We start from the raw sequence: 26,440 nt of genomic DNA, 5'->3' as shown, positions 1-26,440 counted from the left end.
GACACCACACCCTATTACACCAAGTACTGGAGAAAAAAGAAACCTTAACAACAAAGTCAGTAGAAACAACCCTGCTAGCGACAGCATTAGTAGAGGTAAAGTCCGCAACAGGATATTGGATAATTTTAAGAGCAGTTATAGACCAAGGATCACAATCGACATTTGTGTCTGAATAAGCAGCTCAAGGACTGCGTCTCCCTAGAGTAAGGAAGAGGATACAGTTGTTTGGGATTGGTGACAACCTAATAGGAACCGCCAAATCAGCATTAGAAATCCAAATAAGGCCCAGATTCCCTAGCGAAGCCAGATATACCACAGAAGCTTTAATTATGCCGAAACTTTTAAATCCTCAGCCTCGCACAAGCTTTGAGTATAACTTAGCTCATTGGAATAATGAAATTCTAGCCGACCCTCTATTTAACAAGAAAAGCAGAATCGACCTCTTAATAGGTAGCGACCTATTACCGAAAATACTTTCCCAAGGACTAAAACAGGAAGGGTCCCTGATAGGACAAAAAACCGTACTAGGTTGGATACTATCAGGACCAATAAAAATTCCAAGAGCAGGACAAGTAAAAGCCACAGTAGCGGTTAATTTGGAAAGGTTTTGGGAGTTAGAAGAGGTTTCTGAAGACACAGTAGTAACCAATGATGAAAAATGCATGTGCCTTTTTGAGAAAACAACTAGAAGGGATGACAAGGGAAGATTTATAGTGAAGATGCCTTTTATAGAGGGGGAGGTATTAGGACATTCAAGGAAAAAAGCAATAGCTCGAATGATGAACTTAGAGAAACGATTAGTCACAAACAAAAAACAGCGCAAGCAATATGTAGAATTTATGGATGACTATATTAATAGAGGACACATGGTAGAAGCAGAAAGCAATAAGGAAGGTAAATATTACTTGCCGCACCAACCCGTAATACTGGAAGAAAGCGTCACGACGAAATTACGAGTAGTTTTCGACGCCTCTGCAAAAACTTCAAACGAGAAAAGCTTGAACGACATTCAACACATAGGGCCGCATCTACAAAGAACAATTATGGAACTTATAATGCAGTGGCGAGGATTTAAATATGTATTGACAGCAGATGTAGAGAAAATGTACAGACAAATAAAGATAGATCCAGAGGATCAAGAGTACCTCAGAATTTTCTGGAGAAGGAATAACCAAGAACCTTTGAAAGAATACAAACTGACAACTGTCACATATGGCACAGCGTCGGCTCCTTTCCTAGCCACTAGAGCATTACTGGAAATTTCAAATCGATGCGAAAACGAAACAATAAATAAAATAATAAAAGAAGATTTTTATATGGACGACCTAATGACAGGAGCTGATAGCATACGCGAATGCATTCAAATTCAAAAAGAAATCGCGAGCGAACTAAACAAATATGGGCTTCATTTGAGAAAATGGGCGACAAATGAAGAAAAAATAAAATCAGAGCTACCAGAGTCAGAGGAAGATAAACCATTTGAAATCAAGGACGAAGATTCAATTAAAACTCTAGGACTCTATGGAATCCAAAGTAAGACAACTTCACATTCAACATAAACGTGGACATATCATCGACAATTACCAAACGGAAAGAATATTCGATCCGTTAGGATGGTTAGCACCTATAACCATAATAGCCAAGCTGTTCATCCAACGGTTATGGCTCTCACAATACAAATGGGACGCCAAACTAAGTGAAGATATGACCAAAGAATGGAATGAATTTTTGCAAGGATTACCATTAATTAAAGAAATTACACTCCCGAGGTGGATATATTCAACGAAGGAAAGACCCATCGAAATCCACGGATTTGCAGACGCATCCGAGTTAGCTTACGCAGCGGTCGTTTACGGAAAAACGGAAGAAGGAATAACAACTATCACAAGCAAAACGAATGTGAATCCAATTAAAAATAGGAAAACATTACCGAAATTAGAGCTATGTGCAGCGCACCTACTCTCAAACTTGCTGCAAAAAACAATTGCAACAATAAATACAACGGGGCAGATATACGCCTGGAGCGACTCTACGATAACGCTTTGTTGGATCAACAATTTGAGAAGCAAAGACAAGTTTGTCCGAACTAGGGTGGAACAAATTCATAAATGGCTACCGAAAGCCATATGGAAACATGTAGGCTCCAAAAAAAACCTGCAGACATAGCGTCACGAGGCCTTCAACCACAAAAATTAAAAGGAAATAAACTATGGTGGGAAGGTCCAGAATGTCTGAAAGAAAATCAAGAGATGTGGCCAAAAGAAGACATAACGCAAAAGCAAACGGTCATGTGTATACACACCAAATCTCATTTCTTAGACAGCCTTATTAATAGGTGCAGTCAATTAGGGAAACTTATTCGAGTCGTGATGAAATTCACAAGACTTTGCAGGAAACATATACAAGCACCACCAAAGGGTAGAGTTTGCAGATGAAATTAACGCCACAACTAGAAATAGAAACATTGACCAAAAGAGTAAGTTAGTCTCACTATGCCCGTTTCTCGACAAAGATGAAATCCTTAGGGTAGGGGGGAGACTGAGGTTCGCTGACATAAGTTTCAGTCAAAAACATCCAATTATATTGAACAAATCACATCTGGCGAAACTAATCATACGGAAAACACATGAAGAAACTCTCCATGGAGGCAACAGATAAATGGAAGCAAGAATTAGAAGAAAATATTGGATAATAGGCCTGAAAAACGAAATTAAAAAATGCGTAAGGCAATGCATAAAATGCACGAGGTATCAACAACAAACTGCACAGCAACTAATGGGTCAAATGCCAGGATACAGAGTGAAAGTTTCAAGCCCTTTTACGCACACAGGGATTGATTATGCGGGACCCATTCAAATTCGTGTTTCGAAAGGTAGAGGGAACAAATCCTACAAAGGATATGTAGCAGTTTTTATCTGCATGAGCACAAAAGCTCTGCATTTAGAAGCAGTCAGCGACTTAACAACTGAAGCCTTTTTCGCAGCATTCAAAAGGTTTATAGCCCGAAAAGGGAAATGCTCTCATATATATTCAGACAACGGTACGAATTTTATTGGCGCAGATAGAAAAATGCATTTGGATTTTACTAACGCATTGAAACAAAACAGCATATCGCCAGTATGGGAGTCAGAAAAGGTACAATGGCACTTTATTCCCCCGGCAAGTCCTCACTTCGGAGGAATCTGGGAGGCTGGTGTGAAATCAGTAAAATATCACCTAAAACGAGTAATAGGCGACACCACACTGACCTTTGAAGAAATGAGCACCTTGCTAGCACAGATAGAAGCCGTCTTAAACTCTAGGCCACTATACAAGATAGATAACAGCAACGAGTTTGACGACATTTTAACTCCGGGTCATTTCTTGACTGGCAAACCAATGTTAGACCCCCCAGACAATCAGTGTCATCGTTAGACAGATGGAAATTATTAACAAAAATGAAAAATTATTTTCGGGAAAAATGGAAAGAGGAATATCTAACGACCCTCCAACAAAGGTTCAAATGGACCAAGAACCTACCAAATTTGGAGGTAGGGCAATTAGTTTTTGTAAAGAGCGAAATTGCGACAGAGCCTTTAGCCACAAGCTCATAATGTTTGCCTTTATGGGGCCTCACGCTATTGTGCCGCCGCTAAATTAATAAAGCTGGCCTTCAACTTGCTGCGTGTGGACCTTTTTTTGTTGTTTTCCCTTTTTTCCTCGTTGCCAACAATTCTGCACCAAAATATCTATTTCACTGCCCACTTATGGGTAGCTAAAAGAACATAACTTACTATAAAACAATAATATTTGGTGGATGCCTGATATTTACCGAGATTAATTTCTTTACATCAATGACAGAACGAGATTTACGATTTATTTATTTATTTACGCTATGATCCTCTCAGAGAGAGAGAGAGAGAGAGAGAGAGAGAGAGAGAGAGAGAGAAAAATAGCGCGACATCGCATCTGCCAATTTGACATTTACACTCACGATCATAAGCTCGATGCACCGATAACCCTTAGGTTTAGGTATTGGCTAAATTATGTGTTGTGTATTAGGCCGCGTATATTTCCAGAATCTGTTACAATTCAAATGTGTAACTAAGGGGCACAAGATCAATGTGACCAGGTGACACTTTTACAAAAATACTTAACAAGGTATCGAATACCTAACATGCCTCTCCTTAGCCTTGTCATAACACGCAATAAAATATATACATTTGCATTAATACATGTTTAACATTATGAGATATTTAACAATTAACAAAAAAAGTATTCACGGAGTTCAATAGAAATGTCATCATAAATTCAGGTCTAAATTAAACTTAATACATTTCATTTTGTTTTCTTAATTGCAAATATTTGATTTATAAGTTTCATTTTCTATTTTTAATTTTTAAGTGGAAGGCTTAACAACCTTTCCCTCTATACGTGGTCTTAGCTGTCTTCTGGTTGGTGTTGGTTCAGAAGGAATTACAGTATCATTTTGACTTTTAGTTTCACTTGAACAATCACTTTCGATTTGATTATCTCGTTTTTTTGTTGCAATGTGTTTGCTTTCTTGATTTCTAATTTGATTTAAATGTCGTTTTATTTCACGATTGATATGAGTTAAGATGCAACAATAAGATCGAGGTCCCCAGTTGGCTAACTGTTGCTTGAGTCCAACTTGCCTTGTTTTGATTTTTATAGTCCCTGACCATAATCTTTTGACCTTCTTTAAATCTTATGTCGCGATTACCTCTGTAACTCATGACATTATCCTCCTGCTTTTGGCTTATTTGATCATGTACAATTGGAGGTTTTAAAAACGAAAATCTGATCTTTAGTTGTCTACCAAAGAAAAGTTTGGCTGGCGATTCGCCGGTCGTGCAATAAATCGTATTTCTGTAATCTATTAAAAATCTATTCAGGATTATGTCAAAACTAGAATTGCTGTTAACATTAATGCTTGCATTTATTGATTTTTTTAAAGTCTTTACAAAGTTTTCCGCTTGGCCATTTGTCGCTGGATGACCAGGAGCTGTCAAAACATGCTTTATGCCATTGTTGGCCATGAAAACGTGAAATTTCTCCAAAGTAAATTGTCTACCATTATCAGACACTATACATCAACTAGATCATATCTGCAAAATAATTCTCTTAACGTTTTTATTGTAAACGATGACGTAATTTCCTTTGTTTTAAAAACTTCTACCCATTTAGAGAAACAATCTACACATATCAATAAATAAAAATTATTTATTGGTCCTGCAAATTCTACGTGTATTCTACTCCATACCTGACCATTTGATTTCCACGGTATCAAAGTAGATTTTTCTGGACTTGGTTGTGATTCCTGGCATGCGATACATTCTCTTATTAAATTTTCAATTTCTAAATCCATATTTGGCCACCATACGTATGAGCGTGCTAATATTTTTGTTTTCACCATTCCTAAATGAGATTTGTGGAATTCTTGTAAAACTTGATTCCTCAGTTTTGTTGGAACTATTACACGATGACCCCATAAGATACAATCGTACTCTACTGTTAGCTCATTTGCCTTATTTATGAAATTTGAGAATTCAGCCTTGTTTAATTTTTGTAACGATCCAATTTTAATGGCTTCGCACACCTTTGAAAGGATTGAATCATGCCTTGTTTCACGAGCAATACTCTTGAAATTCAATTTAAACGGTATATCCGATTGAATGAAGTTAATATAATTGTATTCCTCATCTTCGTTTGACTTGTATAACTGAGGCATCCTTGAAAGTCCGTCAGCCTCGTTTAATGAACCTTTTATGTATTCAACTGTGTATTGAAATCCTGACGATATTAAAGCCCACCTCTGCAAACGTGCAGACGCCATAAGTGGCAATCCTTTTTATCTCCAAATATTCCCAATTGGGGCTTATGATCAGTTCTCAAGATGAACTTGATCCCTAGAAGGTATTGTTTCAACTTCATTACACTATATACAATTTCGAGAGCTTCCTTATCCAGTGTGCTATAATTAATTTCACTTTTTGATAAGGCTCTGGAAACAAATGCTATCGGTTTAAGACCATCAGCAAATCTATGTGCTAGTACGCCAGATACGGCATTACTACTGGCATCAGTGGTTAAGACAATAGGCAAGTTTGCGTCATAATGTACTAAGACTTGTTCTGAAGTTATCTCACTTTTAATTCTCTCATATGCTTTGTTACATTCAACTATCCAAACAAATTTTGAATCTTTCTGCAACAGTACATATAATGGACTCATTATCTGTACGAAGTTTTTAACAAACTTTGAATAATAATTCACCATTCCAATGAATGCTCGTAATTCAGATACATTTTTAGGTGTGGGTGCTAGTAAAACGCTGGAAGCTCTATCAACATTTTTGCTTAATCCGTACCTGTCTATTGAGAATCCTAAGTAACGAATTTTAGATTTGAAAAATTCACATTTGTTTGCATTTAAAGTTAGTCCGGCTGGTTTCAGCTTGCTAAGAACTGTTTTTAAAATTAAAATGTGTTCTTGAAGATTGCTTCCTGTTACTGTAATGTCGTCCTGATAAACTACGACTCCTTTTATTCCTTGGAATAAACATTCCATTGTCTTTTGGAATATTGCTGCTGCTGTTTTTATACCAAAAGGTAATAGTTTGACTTTTAAAAGTCCAATATGTGTGCTCCATGTGCACAACAACTGAGATTGCTCATCTAGGTGCAACTGGTTATAAACATTGCTTAAATCAAGTTGAGTGTATAATACACCTCCTTGGAGTGCTGCAAAAATATCATCAATTCGTGGTAACGGATATCGTACATCGACTAATGATCTATTTACGGAAACTTTGTAGTCCCCAAAAATTCTTATATCACCATCTGGCTTAAGAATCGGAACCAATGGGGTTCCCCAATCAGAACTATCAACTTGTTCTAAAACTCCTAACTCAATCAAAGCGCGTAATTTTTGTTCAACGCGGTCTTTCCATGCTAATGGTAGCTGCCTAGGCTTGAAAAATATTGGGTTGGTGTTTTCCGCTATTTGTAACGTAATTTTGCTCCCATTAAAAGAACCTAATTCGGGTCTAAACACATCTGCAAATTCACTTTTTATTTGTTTTGTAAGTACAGAGAATTGTTCACTTTCGCTAATATTGTTAACTTGAACTAATTCAAAATTAAACGATCTCAAAAATATTCTACCAAGTAAAGCTGGACTCATTGTTTTCGCAACTACTATAACCATTTCTTTTCTTATGCCTCGATATTCAATTGTTGCATCGTACTCACCGACAATTTCAATAACACGACCATTGTAGTCCATGTATGGAACATTACATTCTCTGAGCGGCTTCTTTATCACTGCCTTCTCATACACTGAATATGGAATAATTGTACAAGATGCTCCAGTATCGCAAGTGACGTTCATGTGACAACCATTAATTGTAACCGGTAACACGTAAACTTCACCAGAAGAAGTTGGGGCCACGCTAAATACAGAAAAATTAAATTCATTTAGCTTAGTATCTAACATAGAATCTTCAGATTGTAAATTTGATACGCAATTTATTCGTTTTGAATTACATACGCTCGCCAAATGACCCTTCTTCCCACAAGTGTGACAATTTAGATGTTTATACTTGCACTCTTCAGATCGATGATTTTTCCAACCACAGTGCACACAGAATTTCTGCTGCTTTTTGCCTCTGCCTTCGTCGCCGTCACTACTGTCGTTGCTACTGCTTTTGAAGTTCATCGCATGTGATCTTCCGTTGCCCTTGAAACGTCCAGTGTCATAACGGCCGTTGCTTCTACAAGTATTAATGCAGTTTCGCTTTTTTCTTTGATTTGCGCTGCTTCTGTTCACGTAACTGATGTTCTCTCCTGTCCTCTTTGCAAAATCTTTGGTCTCCATTATCATTGCCTTTCTTAGTGCATCAGAAAGAGATAGACGTTCATCTTATTCGCATATGCGTTCAAATATTGCATTAGGAAGACTCATCACAAATTGGTTAAGTACGAATGCTTCCAAATAGACACCAAATTTACAGCTACATGCCAACTGTTTTAAACGGGCATACCATTCTGCAATAGTCTCATTTTCGCCTTTGACTGCCATATGAAACTTTTTTCGTTCTCGAAAAACAAGTGTAGGTGGTGTGTAGTGCGTTGAAAGTATTTCGCAAATTTCATTGTATGACTTTGATACAGGTGAATCTGGACTGCATAACACAGTTTATGCACCATACGGGCCTGTTCCAATTGATTTCAACAACGTTGATTTTTTTTCATTTTCTTCACTCATACTTTGCTTGCACATGTGTATTTCAAATTTTTCTTTCCAAATTGCGAACGTTTCACTGTTTGGCACAAACTCGGGTATGCTTATCATGTGATAAAATTGTGGAGTTATAGGTGCTGCTGTAGTCATGCTGGTCATTTATTTGTTCTTCTTTTACTTTTTTTTTTATAGCCTGTACCCAAAGGGTGAAAGGCTATACTAGTTTTGTGCGCATGTATGTAACACACAGAAGGAGGCGTGGCAGACCCCACAAAGTATATATATTATTGATCAGGATGAGAAGCCGAGTCGATATAGCCTTGTCCGTCCGTCCGTCTGTCCGTCTGACCGTCTGTCTGTCCGTATGAACGCAAGGATCTCAGAAAGTATAAGAGCTAGAATAACCAAACTTGGTTTTCATATTCTCCTAAGGCCGAGAAAGTACGAGTTTGAGTTTTTTTTCGATGCACCCCCCCACTCCCCCGCAATTCGTGTTTTTTCTTATAACTTCCGTAATTCTCGGAATTTTGAAATCAATTTTGATAGGTACATCCAGTTAGTACTAATGTGTCCGTATGCCAAATTTCATCATGATAGGTCAATTCTGTAGAAAGTTATAGCCATAAGTAAAATCGCTGCTCATGCGCTGCCTGCAGCTCTGTCGGCAGCGCTGCCCGCAGCTGTTGTTGTTGTTGCTGCTTTGGTTCAACTTTGTGCTGCATACATACACGCATATAAACACGCATAGGTACGTGATGTAAATGTATGCTGTTAAAACTGAACATAAACATGTATTCTCATTTAATTTAATTAATTAATTCATTCATTCATTTTTTTTAATAATTTAATTTTTTTTTTTAATTTTTTTTTTAAATTTTTTTTTTTAATTTTTCTTTTTTGTGGAGAGTACAGGCTATTTTACTGTCGGGCTTGCTCGACTGTAGCGTTCTATCTTGTTTTAATTTTTATTTTCCTCGTCGCCAATTCTGTTGTGTATTAGGCCGCGTATATTTCCAGAATCTGTTACAATTCAAATGTGTAGCTAAAGGGCACAAGATCAATGTGACCAGGTGCCACTTTTACAATAATATTTAACAAGGTATCAAATACCTAACATTATGCATCCCTTGTTCACCACACTGTACGCATTGACATCCAATTTAATTTCTCACGTATGTATAATAACGTGCGAAATAAATTTTTAAAATTGCAAAAGTTAACTAAGCAACTTTCAACTGAGTTCGATAGTCAATATAAGTTTGTGTCTCTGCCCAAACGTAGGTTAGAGCCTCAATTTCTAGAGGTACCGCGGAGGGAGGGAATTTTCAAAATACACATTTTCTGCGTATTCGCATAAGGCATCTGGGACTAAAATTAGTTATACGAATGGAAAATCGGAAAAATTTGGTCTCTCTAGCTCTTATTGTCTCTGAGATCCAGGACACACGGACAGACAGACAGACATAGATCGACTCGTTTTGTCACGCTGATAAAGAATATATATACTTTGTGAGATCTGCCATGCCTCCATCTGTCTGTTACATTTTTCAGCTCCCGCAAACCTAGAATTGTACTCTTGTACATTTCATGTACAGAGTATAAAAATATAAAACTGTCATAAAAAAGTTATAGTTGCGAGTGCCATCACTTATTGATGGCTGCGAACTGCTCGTGAATGAACTAGTTCACCCGCGAACTGTTCGCACTCCAACACACGGTATTATTTTATAAAAAAAAATATTTTAATTAAGTACTCATAGGTCTGTGGATTTTAACTCTATTCATCACCTATTTAAAAAAAGGAACGTTTACGTGTATTATTCATAATTACGGCCAGAGGCAGTAGCATAGAACATAACACTTTTAGGCGAATACTATCATCGCGTTCGTTTGGCCAACAATGCACCTATTACAATTTTGGGTGAATCGCTGCTCAATCTACTTACAAGGGAGATCAATTACACCTCATTGGTAATAAATACTCGATTGGCGCGTTTGATTTTATCACAGATTACGCTTAATGGCGAGATAATGCGCTCGCGCCATAAGGTAGAAATTGACCAACTACTGTACCATATTAGACGCCACCTGATAATGCAGCCGATGCTAACGCCTAAAGTAAAAGCTATGCTGCTTATGGTGTTGGATTTGTTCTACAGCCATTTTAAGCACATTGGCTTCGAGTTGGAGGCAATGTACTCAGACTACCTGGTTGCTGAGAGTGCGGAAGACGATGTTATTAATAACAATAGTGCAGCTGTGCAGCCGCAGACTCAGTACCAGCAGCAACAAGAGTCTCAAAGTGCGTATATAGAAGGACATGGGAGAAGTAACACTGATAATGCCAGCCAAACAAATAAGTCCACCCACGATTCTTTTGAGTTGCAGCCTACGATGAAGAAATGGATCGAGCAAGTCTGTGAAGATTCTCTCTGCGATATTGGTTTTGGCGAGGCGGATATTGGTAGTGGTGATCTTTACAGTCAAGTCGAGTACGAACAAGCACGAGAAAGCAACAGAAATTCAAGTAACGAAGGAGGCGTGAATCGCCAAAGCCGACGCCCATATCAGCCGCGCACATCACCGCGTCCTTTGAAACACCCTCAGGTGGCCAATGAAGAGTAAGTGTTGCGATTGTGGAAACCATTCTCTTAAAAATAACATTTTTATTGTTCAAATTATTAGCCGCTCCGAAGGACTCGATCAATACGCGTCTGTGGGAAACAGTGAAGATCGTGATAAGACTAAGCCTTTACATAGCTGGCGCAAGACTCGTTTTAATCGCCCCATCAAGGGTGATAATCAAAACGGACGTTCGCGCAACCAACAACATCGCTATAGCGCCAGCTTCGATAACGACCACCACATCGTGCGTAGCGGTGGCGGTAACACGATCGTCGTAAGCATTCCCAGGAACGTTATGAGAGGAATCTTGGCAGCAACTATTACAACAGCATTGTGAACTCCAATTGGGACCAACGGGATGATCGCAGCGAACGCCCATATATTAGCAATTATGAGCGTGGCAATTACAAGCGCGGAGGGCGCTTTCACAATCGTAATACGTACGATAAGCCACCACGGTTCCAAAAGCAGCAGCAATAGCAACATCACTCACCTCATGGGCACCAAAATAAAGACAATCAGAAGATTCACAGCGAGACGTGGCGTCGCTAAAATACGTCCATAAACAATTCTTATCAGGATAAGAACTGTGCCTACAACTCCAGTGGGCCCGAGTCAAATAGTTGCAGTTCATCACCAAAATCACAAATGGACGATGGAAAGTCGAATGCATCATATCGTCAGCGTCATCGCAATTTCACGCGACGTTCCCAGCCGCATATACACCAACCGAATGCTGAGAACTGACAGGCCCAGGGAGGCACCAAGGATGAGACCGAGATAGTTCGGAATGCCCAACAAACCACAAAACACATGAACTATTTGTCCGCGCAGAAATGAGAAAAGGCTCCAGGTCAGCGGCGTCCCCGCGGCAAAAGGACACGTCGTCGCAAAAACAATAAACAAAATACTCTCCCAAATGGAATGATTAAAATAAGAACATTTTGTATACTAAATAAGATAATATATTGACAAACAGATTATATGTGAAGCTTATGCTGTCCCTTACTCAAGAATTCAACTTTTACATACATAAATATATACATGACAGACGTGTTTTTCTTAAGCTCTGTGTTTTTTATTATTTTTTCCTTTTAAAGCAGCTTTTAATTTGTAATTATTGTTTTACATTGTAAAGTTAATGTCTATTTGGCCCGTATTGTGCTCAGTTTAGTGGTTGTGCATAATTTTATAGTTTCGGCGTCAATTCACTTTATTTTTGTTTTTGCAATTATTTTGCATTTTGCTTTTAAGCAGCTCCCTTTTCGTATATAAGGTTTGTGTGAGTGTTCGCGGTAGTCCTCTCATTGTGCACTTTTCTCTCACTCAGCCTTCTTTTGTTGTTTGTGTTTGCTGTTTGTCGCAGTACCTAAAAGCTCATCTTAGTACCGCTCAGTTTCTTTACTCAATTTTTGCTTACAGCATTCTATTGGTGCTTTTGTATGGGTTTCAAACTTTATAGTTTCTTTTCCTGTAAGTGTACTAAATGAAATAGATTTTCTTAATGGTACAAGTTTAAATATATTTGTCTTTGTATCTATAAGACTAAGACTTGCGCCTGTGTCTATTAGAGCTCTATATATTTTATTTTCAATGGTTATTTCTATTTTTGGTAATCCTTCCGAGGCATCTCTATAAAAAAAACTGCATTATTCATTTCGGTTGCTATTTTGTCTTGTGTTCTAAGTACTGGTCTTGTTCATGTTCGTCTTCGTATACGTTCTGTTCGTCATGTCCCCATTCGTTCTGCCTGTCATGCTGTAGGGTGTCAACTTCCATTGGTTCCCCCCGTCTTGTTTGTCTTGTCTGTCCAGACGTTTGTTTTGGTTGCAAGAAATTGGCATAATTTGGTTGGGTTTGATTGTGTTGTGTGTTATATGTTGGTTTGTTCACTTGATTATCTCTTCTATATTGACCTGAGCCTATGACTTTATTAGGTTGCGTATATACTGGTTGTTTAATCTGATCGGGTATTTTTTCGATAGCCTTATATTGATTTCTATTCATTTTAAATTTTTTAAATTCTGGTCTAATGCAAAATTTGATATAAATCTCTTAATTCATATATTTTGTCTAATAGTGTGCCCTGTGTCATTTCTTTAATCGTATTTATTAATATATTGTCAATGTATAATCATAAGCTTTTTTATGATTCCAAATATGCGAAATTATGTTGGCGAAATAATTGCAAAATAAGCGAAAACGAAATTGTTCAATGTAAAAGAGGTTCACAAATGTTTATTTTGCATAGGTAGCGATCGCCGAGATTTACAAAGTTTATGCTGGTAGACGGAAAGCTAAGCTTCTCCGTACTAGATGCGATAACGAAAACGAACTTGACTTGCAGAGTTAGCGACAATAACTAGTACATATGTGGCGGCTGCGCAGCAGCCTATGCAAATTTATGGCAAGCAACAAAAGGAAACGTTAAGTGCACAGCTTGCTATGCAAAGCAAGTGACAAGAAAACGAGCACTTTGTATTGAGTTATTTACGTTACTTATTAACTATGATGTGCTGCTGGTTTTGGCTGTTTTTGGCCAAACACAAAAATTTTGTTACACAGAAACGCCATCTGAAACAAACCAAGTCATACATTTAGACTCATACACTATCAAAGGATTTACTTTCTTAACAGTTATTGACAAATTTTCTAAATTCGCAGCAGCATATCCAATTAATGACAGAAACCATCTAACACTTATAGAAACAATGGAAGATCACTTCACAAAAATAGGCTTACCAAAAAAAATCATAGCGGACAATGAGTTTAAAAGGGCACACTTAGAATACAAGAATTTTTAGAACATCATTTAACAAAGCCTAATAGCCATACAGGAAATGCAGATGTAGAAAGATTCCACAACACATTAGCAGAAAAATTTAGAATATTATACAAAATAAACAAAGAAATACCCGTAAAACAAATCATACAGAAGGCAGTAAGAAGTTACAATAACAGATACCACTCTACCATTAAAGAAATTCCAATTAATGTTCAACAAGGAAAAGCAAACATAAAAATGAAAATGAAAAGAAATGGAAAATTGACAAACTTAACGAAAATAGGGAAGAATATGAAGAGATACGAAAGGAAGGATTTATAAAGAATTATATGGCAGTAAGACATAAAGAACAACCAAAATATAAAAGAGCCAAACTGGAAAAAATTCACATCTAATATTAAGAGACCGTGTAAATTTTCAGGTGTGGACGATATTGACAATGACGTTACTGGCATCGACATGGAAACTGACAAAGGGAGAAATAACAATTACAGCTATAACAGACGAAGTAGGATACACGGACATTTTTTTGAAAAATCAAGAAATAGTTGTAGATGCAGACAAATTAATACATATTATTAACTTAACAGAAATAGAGGACACAATTAATATATTTGAAAATAACATACAGCAAATAAACGTTAAATATAAAAACTTGTTAGAGAATGAAATTATAGATACGAAATATAAATTGAATACAATGTTACCTAAAATTCATGATAGACAAAAATGAGGACTGATTAACGTAGTAGGGGGAGCTTCGAAATGGCTATTTGGGACAATGGACGAAGAGGACAGATTAAATATTCAGAGTCACATAAAAGAAACAGCAGAAAATAACAATCAGCAAATACTAATTAATCAAGACTTCATGAAATCAATAGAACAACTTAAAGAAGTAATTGAAAATGACAGAAAACAAATAATAAAAGAAAATTATAGAATAAAAACGTACATAAATGCTGAAAACAATCAGAATCTGTACTTAGACCAACTAATTAAAATTCAAATGTTGAAAAATAAAATAGAACAATTACAAGATAATATATTATCTACAAAATATAAAATTATTCATCCAAATATTCTCACAAGTAACGAAATAAAAAAATATAAAATAGATTTTATGAAATTAAAGTACATACAAGTAGGGACTACAATACTAAATAAAACAAATTTAATATTCGGAATTAAGATAACAAAAAATTTTATTACAATCAAATTAAGACAAGTCATTCCAATTACAAACAAAAATAAATTAGAAATCGATTCAAAAATGGAAAAAATATTTTGTTATAAAAATAAAACATTTTCATTTGAGGAATATAAATACATGAAAGAACTTAAAGAATCCACAAAGTGTATTGCAAAATCAAAATGTCAATTAGTAAAAAATAATGAAACAGAAATAATAGAAGTAGATATAGACACCGTGATTGTAAACAAGTAAAGAAGCTAAAGTCGGGTGTCCCGACTTTGAAATACTCTGTACATATGTTTACAATAATTATAGAAAATAAAAAAAATTAAGAAAATAAAAAAATATTCAATGATCGATTTTACCTCTCTCGGTATTCGAACTCACGTAAAGGGTTTATAATTGCACATTTACATAGCAATTGCGTCTGTGTGAGTGTATGTATGCCTATGCGCATCTATTCGTGTCTGTGTAATCATTTTCGCATTCAACCAAACAGCAACATCAACAACAGCCGCGGGCAGCGCTGCAGCAGCAAATATATTTATGGCTATAACTTCTCGTTAAATCGGTCTATCATAGTGAAACTTGGTATACGGATATATAATAACCAACTGGGGGTATTTCCAAAATTTTAGTTCGAAATTCCAAGAATTACGGGAGTTACGATTTGCGGGGTAGAGGGGGGAGGGAGGGAAATTCCAAAATATACATTTTCTGCGTATTCACATAAGGCATTTGGGACTAAAATTTGGTGTTCCTACGTCTTATGGTCTCCGAGATATAGGCGATAATACGAATGGAAAATCGGGTAAACCCCCATAGGGGGAAGTGGGGGGGAAAATCAAAAAAATAAAATAAACTCGTATAGAATACACACATAACGCATCTATGTGCAAAATTTGGTGTCTCTATCTCTTATGGTCTCTGAGATCCAGGTGTTCATACGGACGGACAGACGGACAGACGGACAGACAGGGCTAGATCGACTCGTCTCGTCATGCTGATCAAGAATATATATACTTTGTGGGGTCTGCCACGCCTCCTTCTGCCTGTTACATTTTTCAGCTCCCGCAAACCTAATATACTTCTGTACATTTCATGTACAGAGTATAACAAGTAAAAAAGCTAAAGTCGGGTGTCCCGACTTTGAAATACTCTGTACATATGTTTACAATAATTATAGAAAATAAAAAAAATTAAGAAAATAAAAAAAAAAATTTGATCGATTTTACCTCTCTCGGTATTCGAACTCACGTAAAGGGTGTATAATTGCACATTTACATAGCAATTGCGTCTGTGTGAGTGTATGTATGCCTATGCGCATCAATTCGTGTCTGTGTAAGCATTTTCGCAGTCAACCAAACAGCAACATCAACAACAGCCGCGGGCAGCGCTTGAGCAGCGCTGCATCAGCAAATATATTTATGGCTATAACTTCTTGTTAAATCGGTCTATCATAATGAAATTTGGCATACGGACACATAATAACTAACTGGGGGTATTTCCAAAATTGTAGTTCGAAATTCCAAGAATTACGGGAGTTACGATTTGCGTGGTAGAGGGGGGAGGGAGGGAAATTCCAAAATATACATTTTCTGCGTATTCACATAAGGCATCTGGGACTAAAATTTGGTGTTCCTAGGTCTTATAGTCTCCGAGATATAGGCGATTATACAAATGGAAAATCGGGAAAACCCCCATAGGGGGGAAGTGGGGGGGGAAAATCAAAAAAATAAAACAAACTCGTATAGAATACACACATAACGCATCTTCGTGCAAAATTTGGTGTCTCTATCTCTTATAGTCTCTGAGATCCAGGTGTTCATACGGACGGACAGACGGACAGACAGACAGACAGGGCTAGATCGACTCGTCTCGTCATGCTGATCAAGAATATATATACTTTGTGGGGTCTGCCACGCCGCCTTCTGCCTGTTACATTTTTCAGCTCCCGCAAACCTAATATACTCTTGTACATTTCATGTACAGAGTATAAAAATGCAAACAATTTATTAGTAAAGCAAAATTGTAATGAAGAAATCATAACAATCAATAATAATGCAACAATTTAATAACTGTTCAATACAAATTAAGGATTACTATTTTTCAAATTCAATAGAAACACGTCAAGAAAAACAAATACTAAATTCAAATGTAACCAAAAATTTTATACAAAAACTTACATTTGAAGACTTAATCCAAATTAATAAACATGATATAAGAAACTTGACTACATATAACAAAGTTTCGTACGGCATGAGTCTTCTAATAATTGTGGCAACAGTTGTGTTTTCAATCTTATGCATAAAGCAAAAATATATAAAAATGAAATTCATGAACAGAATTCAGGAGAATTCCAATTTAAAGGGGAGAGTAGTTACGTATAGCAATACTATATAGTACTCCCCAGGGGTAATGAACTTTGTTCATCATTGCCAAATAATAAAGAATACATTGCACAATTGTTGGACTCAATAAAGACGGGAAGTCAGCCGCACGAAATCCACAAAACAGCAAGCTAGGCAGAAAAGCTCTATGGGAAAATGCACATGCAACAGCCCAGACAGAATTCAGAAGAATTCTAAAATGCATATGTAAACATGTTAGCCTGTACTCTCCACAAAAAAGAAAAATTAAAAAAAAAAAATAAAAAAAAAAATTAAAAAAAAATTAAATTATTAAAATAAATGAAAGAATGAATTAATTAATTAAATTAAATTAGAATACATGTTTATGTTCAGTTTTAATAGCATACATTTACATCACGTACCTATGCGTGTTTGTATGCAGCACAAAGTTGAACCAAAGCAGCAACAACAACAACAGCTGCGGGCAGTGCTGCCGACAGAGCTGCAGGCAGCGCATGAGCAGCGATTTTACTTATGGCTATAACTTTCTTCAGAATTGACCTATCATGATGAAATTTGGCACACTGACACATTCAAAATTCCGAGAATTACGGAAGTTATAAATAAAAACACGAATTGCGGGGGAGGGGGGGGGGGGGGGGGCATCGAAAAAAAACTCAAACTCGTACTTTCTCGGTCTTAGGAGAATATGGAAACCAAGTTTGGTTATTCTAGCTCTTATACTTTCTGAGATCCTTGCGTTCATACGGACAGACGGACAGACAGACGGACGGACGGACAAGGCTATATCCACTCGGCTTCTCATCATGATCAAGAATATATATACTTTGTGGGGTCTGCCACGCCTCCTTCTGTGTGTAACATACATGCGCACAAAACTAGTATAGCCTTTCACCTTTTGGGTACAGGCTATAAAAATTGTTCGAGTAGACGGAAACTAGGGTTTACCGTACCGACACAAGCGAAAACGAACGATGCGACTTTACATCAGTCATGGAAAACGACATTTTGAGTGCACAATTTTCCATGGCTACACTAAAGCTGTGGCTGGCGTCGTTAGGGTTGCCGACAAGGGGCTCCAAAGCCGAGCCGCCTCCAGTCATGGAAAGCATTAGCGGCGGCGTAGACCCTGGACAAGAACAGGACATACAGGGTGCACAAGCTCCACTGGACAATTTTGAACAGCTAAACGCCATGCAGCAACAGCAGCAACTATTGGAAGGCGCGACGGTGCTGAGACAGCTGCAAGAAGAGATAGCAGCTTCGCAGAAATTACTAGAAGCGATACGCATTCAAGGGCAAAGCCAAATTCCTAACGGTAAAAGTGGCGGCGACGCAGGCGTCAGCGCGATCGACGACGTAAACAGCGGCGGTGGTGCCGAAGGCGAAGCTCTTGACGTCGACGCTGGTAATGGTAGCGCTGAAGCAGAGGTTACTTTCGTGCAGCAGCAGGCAGCTATTGTCACAGCTGTAAATAGCGGCCGTAACTCGAGCGGAGGAGAGATGCCAGATGCTGCAACTGACGCTTCACCAGCTGTCAATCACCAGATGATGGGCAGAGACGGCGAATGGCCTTTTGCGGCATTTAAGATTGCAAAAGAAATTCTTTTGGATTTTCTAGGAGAGTCCAATGTGCGCAATTGGATCACACAATTGAACAACGTGGCCCGCATTTATGGGTTGAGCGACACACAACGCCATGTGTTGTGTGTTATTAAACTTAAGGGTAATGCCCTGAATTGGTTGCACGCCGATCCGTAGCGTCTCGGAAAACCGATAGATGAGCTATTGGAGCAGCTCCAATTAAATTTTGGAGGACAAATGTCGAAGGCTGACCTTCGGCGCAGGTTTGAGAAACGCACCTGGCAACCGAACGAGAATTTCATAGCGTATTTCGAAGAAAAACTATGCTGGCTCGAGAAATAAACATCGAAGCGGAAGAAATTTTAGACGGGATAATAGAGGGCATACCGGCGGAGAATTTGCGCACACAGGCTCGAATACAATGCTTCAACGAGCCAGGGCAGTTGCTGCGAGCATTTGCAGAGGTAAGCTTACCTAAAAGCGGCAAGCTTGGTGGCGAAGCAGCTCGCTTGGTTGGCGTTCCGAAGACGGACACTCGTTGCTTTAACTGCAACTCTAAAGGTCATTGGGCCAAGGAATGCGTAAAGCCCAAGCGAAAACCAGGTTCGTGCGGCGCGCTAGACCATTTGATCGCCAGATGCCCTAAAAGAAATTCCGAGGTGAAGAATAATTATGTAAGGTATTTTAGAATACATTTTAAGCACTCCAATAACCAATCAATCATTGCAGAATGCCTCAAAGGACACAGGAAGCCTAATTTCTTTTTTTAAAAAATCATTCGTTTCTATGGAAGTGGAACTTCAGCGTAGCTTAAGTTTGTATTGTGGGCTGAATGGGGTATAACAGTAAACAAAGGGGATGAGTTTGGGCAGCGTGCGGATGCTCCGAGATGCTTGGATGCCAGTGGGGGCAAGCGAGCTATCGAAAGTGGAAAAGCAACAAAGGCGGAGATTGTTAGCGTCAAATTAGGTACGGAAACTTTTATTCCCGAAGTCCAGATAGATACAGAGGAAAATTATTCGGAAATAGTTATGTTAGGAAGATCGAGAGAGGTTAGTTTAGAAAAAGATTGTTTCGAGTCAGATATGCTGAAAATATACCATTTATATGAGAACGATAAGCTCTACAACATTGGAGACAAGAAAGGAATGCTAAAGTCGAGCAGGCTCAACTCTTATGGTTATATGGCTATAACTTTCTTTCCGATCATTCTATCATAATGAAACTTGGTATACGGATATTTAATCACTAACCTAATGTGACTACCAACTTTTCAAAGCAAAATGATCTTTCCTTTCTTAATAAATCATATAATGGCTTAGCAATTGTGGAAAAATCCTTGATAAATCTACAAAAGTATGAGCACATGCCCAAAAAGCTCTGTACCGCGTGCGTATTGCTTGGCATTGGAAAGTTAGCTACCGCTTCTACACCTTTTTCATCCACTCTGATCCCCTCATTTGCAATCCGATACCCTAAAATTTATCTCAGAAAGCATAAATTCACACTTTTCCATTCTGAGGGAATTTTATATTTAATTTAGTTAATTAATTAATTTAATTTAATTAATTAACTAAATTAACTTAATTAATTAACTAAATTAATTCAATTAATTAACTAAATTAAATATAAAATATTCCATGCATGCATACATACATTTACATATGTACATACATGTACATATGTATGTATGAGTGCATTGAGCCTGGTTATATGGCTATAACTTTCTTTCCGATCATTCTATCATAATTAAACTTGGTATACGGATATATAATCACTAATCTAATGTACCTACCAAAGTTAGTTCAAAATTCCAAGAATTACGGGAGTTATAGAAAATCGTTAATAGAGGGGAGTGGGGGGGGGGGGGGATTATCAGAAAAAATGAACAAACTCGTCCTTTCTCGGTCTCAGCAGAATCTGCATACCAAGTTTGGTTAATCTAGATCTTATACTTTCGGAGATCCTTGCGTTCATACAGACAGACAGACGGACATGGCTATATCGACTCGGCTTGTCATGCTGATCAAGAATATATATACTTTACCAAGCCTCCTTCTGTGTGTTCCATGTGCACTCGCACAAAACTAATATACCCTTGTACCCTTATGCAGAAAAGGACCAACTGCAGAAGTTGTTAGATGAGTACCTGGGTGACAACATCATTCGTCCGAGCAGTTCACAATATGCATCGCCAATAGTATTGGTCAAGAAAAAGTCAGGCGATATGAGATTATGCATAGACTTTAGAAGGCTGAACAAGATAATTGTAGCTGCAGAATCCAGCAAAAAGGACTAGTGCAGGCATGACAAAGCCTACAGCGAAAGAGATGCATAAACAATTAAGATAACTGGCGTTGCCAGACAAAATTCAATTAAACATTTCGTTAATTCAGTTTAAATTATATATACAACTTATAAATATATGGCAGTAAATAATATCTCCTCAAACATCCTCCCCACGTTGAAAGGCTCGACTTTCAAAATTCATCCAGAGGGAGAGGCGCAAGTTTGTGGACCGGACGCCTTAGTGTACCTCTTCTTGTGGCAATATCAGCTACTCTAACCTTGCCGTCTTTTCCAGGAATGACTGCAGTCACCCTGGCCAATGACCATTGTTGTGGCGGCAGGTTGTCCTCATGTACGATTACAACTTGTCCCTCCTTCAGGTTCGGTTGATCCCTTGTCCACCTTGCTCGTTGCTGAAGTGTGTGGACATAATCTCTTTGCCACATGCTCCAGAACTGTTGTTTAATGTATGACACTCTTTGCCATCTGTCATGGTACCGCATTTTCTTCTCAGCATCATCCGATGTGGAAAACAGAGGTTGATCAGGTGGCGATGTTAGCGCATTGCCAATCAAGAGATGTCCGGGTGTGATAGCTGTGGCATCGTTCGGGTCATCTGTTATGGGAGCAATCGGCCTTGAGTTTAAGATTGCTTCTACTTCAATGAAAACGGTCTGAAGCTCTTCCAGTGTTAAATGTGCGTTTGCAATGTTCTTCAGGAACAGCGTCTTGGCCGATTTGACGGCGGCCTCCCAGAGGCCACCAAAGTGCGGAGCTCTGGGGGGAAGAAAACACATATCAAAACCTTTAGTTGAGCTGAAAGATTGTATTAAATCGATAGACTGTTGATTTAACATTTGACTTGCGAAGTCGGAAAGTTTGGATGCAGCGCCAACAAAATTTGTTGCGTTGTCGCAGTAGAGCCTTGCAGGAATGCCACGGCGCGCAACAAATCGGCGGATGCATAGTAAAAATGCGTTTGTAGACAGCTCAGTCACAAGTTCGATGTGAACTGCCTTTGAAGCAAAACAAATGAAGATTGCTGCGTATGTTTTGTACGGAGTTTTGCTTCTTAAAGACGAGTGAACGGATGGTTCCTAGGTATTAAAGCTTGATGCTTGGCGTCGAATGGCATGTCGCAGTTTGCCAATCTACCTCCTACTCTCATCACACACACTGCTGAATCGCCACAGTCTATTTGGTGTAGAAACGGCGCTAGACATTGCAAGCTGGATTGCAAACTCTTCCCTTTTTGAAGTAAGGATATCTCGTTTGCATATGACGATTGTTGAATGTGCGCGATTACCTTTCAAAATGTTGCGTTAATTTCAGATGCAGGGATATGTACCACATCTGGTGGCTTCCACTCGCAATTTGGCTTTAAAACATCTGTAGACGTACGATAAGATTCGCATTACTCGCGTGTAGGAAGAACATCTCCGTATGACTTCTTCCACTGCTGAGTTCACGTTACTGTTGTTACAGATAAGTACAGCTTTGGCGCGTACTTCGAGTGTCGTAGGTAAAATTTCAGTTAGTTGCGGCCACTTCTCAGCGGAAGAATATAAAAAGCTTGGCCCAGTCAGCCATATAGATTCTCCAAGTTCTTCTGGCCGGCATCCTCGAGATACTATGTCCGCAGGGTTCGACGCTGACGGTACATGCCTCCAGGTAACGTTACCACTGTTTTCTTGCAATTCCGAAATCCTGTTTCCAACGAAACAATGCAGTTGCGAAGCGTGCATTCTCATCCATTGTAGAACGATCCTTGAGTCAGTCCAAAACGTTACGTTGCTCGTATATGAACGCAGTTTGGACTCAAATTTGCGCCACGTGCGGCACAGAAGAAGGGCGGCACATAGTTCCAATCTTGGCAGTGATTGTACTTGTATCGGTGCAACCTTCGATTTTGCAATGAGTAAATTTGTTTTTATCTCATCTGGCAGCTGAGCACGAACATAGATACAGCATCCATAAGCCCGCTCAGATGCGTCCGCGAAACCGTGAATATCGCAGCGCTCGGTTGGCGATGTGAAAACGAAGCGTGGAAACTGAAGTGTGGTTATGGTTCGAAGATCTTCCAGCATCTCTATCCATTTGTTTCGAGAGACGTCGTCGACTGGCGTGTCCCAATCTAGACCCTTTAAGGCCAGATCCTGTATAAAGATTTTACAGCGGATAAGTATTGGGCTGATAAGTCCCAGCAAGTCAAATATGCGCGCTACCACTGACAAAACGGATCGTCTTGTTACCTGGTCAGGTGGTTCAAATTCATTGCGAAATGCAAACTTGTCTATATTGGGCTGCCATGCGAGCCCCAGCGCTTTCATAAATTCATTATCCTCGAGTTTGATTGAAACTTCATTGGATGAGGTTGCAGCAATGTCATTAGAGTTGCTGCTGAACTTGGTTAACTGCAAGCCTGCTTTCAAAAGTAGCGCTACAACATCATCCTTTTTGTGTTGAAGCTCTGTTATGGTGTCTGCTCCTGTGAGTAGGTCGTCTACATACAGGTCATTCCGCAGGACGGCGGCTCCTACAGCAAATTCCGATTCGTACAGTTCGGCTATGTGATGAAGTCCTCGAACAGCAAGAAATGGCTCAGCTGACATCCCATATGTAACAGTGTGTAGCTGATATGCTTTCACATCGTCGCGTAGATCAGGTCTCCATAGTATTAATTGAAAGCACCTGTCTCTTTCGTCGATAACAAATTGCCTATACATTTTCGTAATGTCTCCGGTGAGGGCTAATCTATGTAAACGAAATGAAAGAAGCGTTGTAATGAGGTCTCGCTGAATCGTTGGGCCAATCATTTGCAGATCGTTTAATGAGAGGCCAGAAGTCGTTTTGGCTGATGCGTCAAAGACGACTCGCAGCCTTGTCGTAAGGCTCTGAGGGCGCAACACGCAATGGTGCGGTATGTAGAAGTGTGGTTGTGTGTGGTCCACGTTGGACGCAAGGGACATATGCCCGAGATTTATATACTCATCTATAAATCCAGCATATTCCTTCTTCAGAATCGGGTTGCTTTCAAGTCTGCGTTCGAGCAGTTTGAACCTATGTAGTGCGGTTTTGTAAGATTCACCAAGCTCGGATGGTGATCTTTTAAACGGCAGTCGGACTTGTATCCGGCCGTCCTCGAGAAGAGAAACTGTATGGCGAAAATGCTGCTCGCAGCGTTGCTCTTCTTCTGTAAATTCGGATGGTTTTGTAGTACAATTATCTATTTCCCAAAATTTCTGAACTAGCCTCTCAATTGAAACTGATTGTTGAGAAAAGTTGCAGTGTTGCAGTTGTCCATCAGCGTTGTGATCGAGGACACCGCCAACTACCCATCCATAAGCTGTGTTGATAAGGCACGGCATTCCGTTGCCCATACTATGCTTGCCTTCTCTGAGGGCTTCAAAGAAACCTTCAGTGTTGATCAAAATGTCAATTTTGGTTGATACAAAGAACTTTGGATCTGCTAGGGCAATGTTCGGTGGTATACTCCAGTTTGACGTCTTTAGAGTTTGCGGTGGCTGATTTACACCTCTTTTGATTGGAGTAATCCTTGCAGCAGCATGTAGAGTTGAGGTTTCAACTTTAATGTTGACTGGGCCTGCGTTATCTGGAAGTGAACTAACCTGCATGCTTTGAATAGTTGCGACTGTAAAACTGTGTAATAAAGTATGATGACTTGCTTGACAAATTTTACATCTGGACGTGGATGAGCAATCTTTCACCCTGTGGCCTTTACGCAGACAGTTGAAGCATATGCCAGCCTTCCTTACTGCATCTCTGCGCTGTTCCAGTGACAAATCAGCAAAATCCTTGCATGAGCTAATGTAGTGTGCAGTTGCCTTGCAGTACACACATTGGCATTGTGTACCTACAAAGGCCCTTGTTGTAGAAGATTGTTTCGTTTCATGTTTAATATTACGCCGTTCTGATTGGCGAATACTTCCTCGTTGACTTTCGAGAAACTGGCACCGACGACTTAGAATGTTGCAACATTAATCCCACGACGGCAGTTTCTCTAGATTTTGTTTTTCGTTGTAGTTGGTTTTGCTTTCGGCATCCACCTTCGTAAGAACAATATGGCATAGGACGCTATCCATAATTTCCTGAGCAGATCCGAGAGACAAAAGTGATCCGCGTATTGCAGATGCATTATCGACGAGCCTTTGAAGAGCTGTCGCCTCACATCCACATCCACATTTCGATTGGTTAATTGACCTAAAACTAGGTTTCTAAATCAATAAAAGAATATAAATAAAACTGCACACTCGGTAGTTTGAAACTTGTCTAGAACACACAGACTGAATAATGGGGTCAAAAGGAAACCACGTCAACAGACCACAGCCCAAACCGTAGAAGCTAGGAAGCTGAAATTTGGGTTCAAGTATCCCATCTCATTGTAGGTGTGCACTAAGAAGGGGATTTGGAAATTTCTAGCTACAAAGGGGGTAAAACGAGCTGTAAAGTTTGTTTGAAAAATCCACATTTCGATTGGTTAATTGACCTAAAACTAGGTTTCTAAATCAATAAAAGAATATAAATAAACTGCATACTCGGTAGTTTGAAACTTGTCTAGGCCACACAGACTGAATTATGGGGGCAAAAGGAAAGTACGTCAACAGCCCACAGCCCAAACTGTAGAAGCTAGGAAGCGAAATTTGGGTTCAAATATCCCATCTCATTGTAGGTGTGCACTAAGAAGGGGATTTGGAAATTTCTAGCTACAAAAGGGGGAAAACGAGCTGTAAAGTTTGTTTGAAAAATCCACATTTCGATTGGTTAATTGACCTAAAACTAGGTTTCTAAATCAATAAAAGAATATAAATAAAACTGCATACTCGGTAGTTTGAAACTTGTCTAGGCCACACAGATTGAATTATGGGGGCAAAAGGAAAGTACGTCAACAGCCCACAGCCCAAACTGTAGAAGCTAGGAAGCGAAATTTGGGTTCAAGTATCCCATCATATTGTAGGTGTGCACTAAGAAGGGGATTTGGAAAATTCTAGCTACAAAGGGGGTAAAACGAGCTGTAAAGTTTGTTTGAAAAATCCACATTTCGATTGGTTAATTGACCTAAAACTAGGTTTCTAAATCAATAAAAGAATATAAATAAACTGCATACTCGGTAGTTTGAAACTTGTCTAGGCCACACAGACTGAATTATGGGGGCAAAAGGAAAGTACGTCAACAGCCCACAGCCCAAACTGTAGAAGCTAGGAAGCGAAATTTGGGTTCAATTATCCCATCTCATTGTAGGTGTGCACTAAGAAGGGGATTTGGAAATTTCTAGCTACAAAAGGGGGAAAACGAGCTGTAAAGTTTGTTTGAAAAATCCACATTTCG

General features: G+C 38.8%; 1 pseudogene; it reads left to right on the top strand.

Moving 5' to 3' along the window:
• LOC115620181 overlaps positions 1 to 11,836 on the top strand; it is a 28,956-nt pseudogene extending 17,120 nt beyond the window's left edge.
• The last annotated feature ends 14,604 nt before the right edge of the window (positions 11,837 to 26,440 follow it).

This window comes from Scaptodrosophila lebanonensis, unplaced genomic scaffold, assembly GCF_003285725.1.
Source record: "Scaptodrosophila lebanonensis strain 11010-0011.00,11010-0021.00 unplaced genomic scaffold, SlebRS2 tig00000022-arrow-arrow-pilon, whole genome shotgun sequence".
Lineage (NCBI taxonomy): Eukaryota > Metazoa > Arthropoda > Insecta > Diptera > Drosophilidae > Scaptodrosophila > Scaptodrosophila lebanonensis.
Note: the sequence above shows the minus strand (reverse complement) of the source record. Positions and strands in the feature narration are given on the sequence as shown.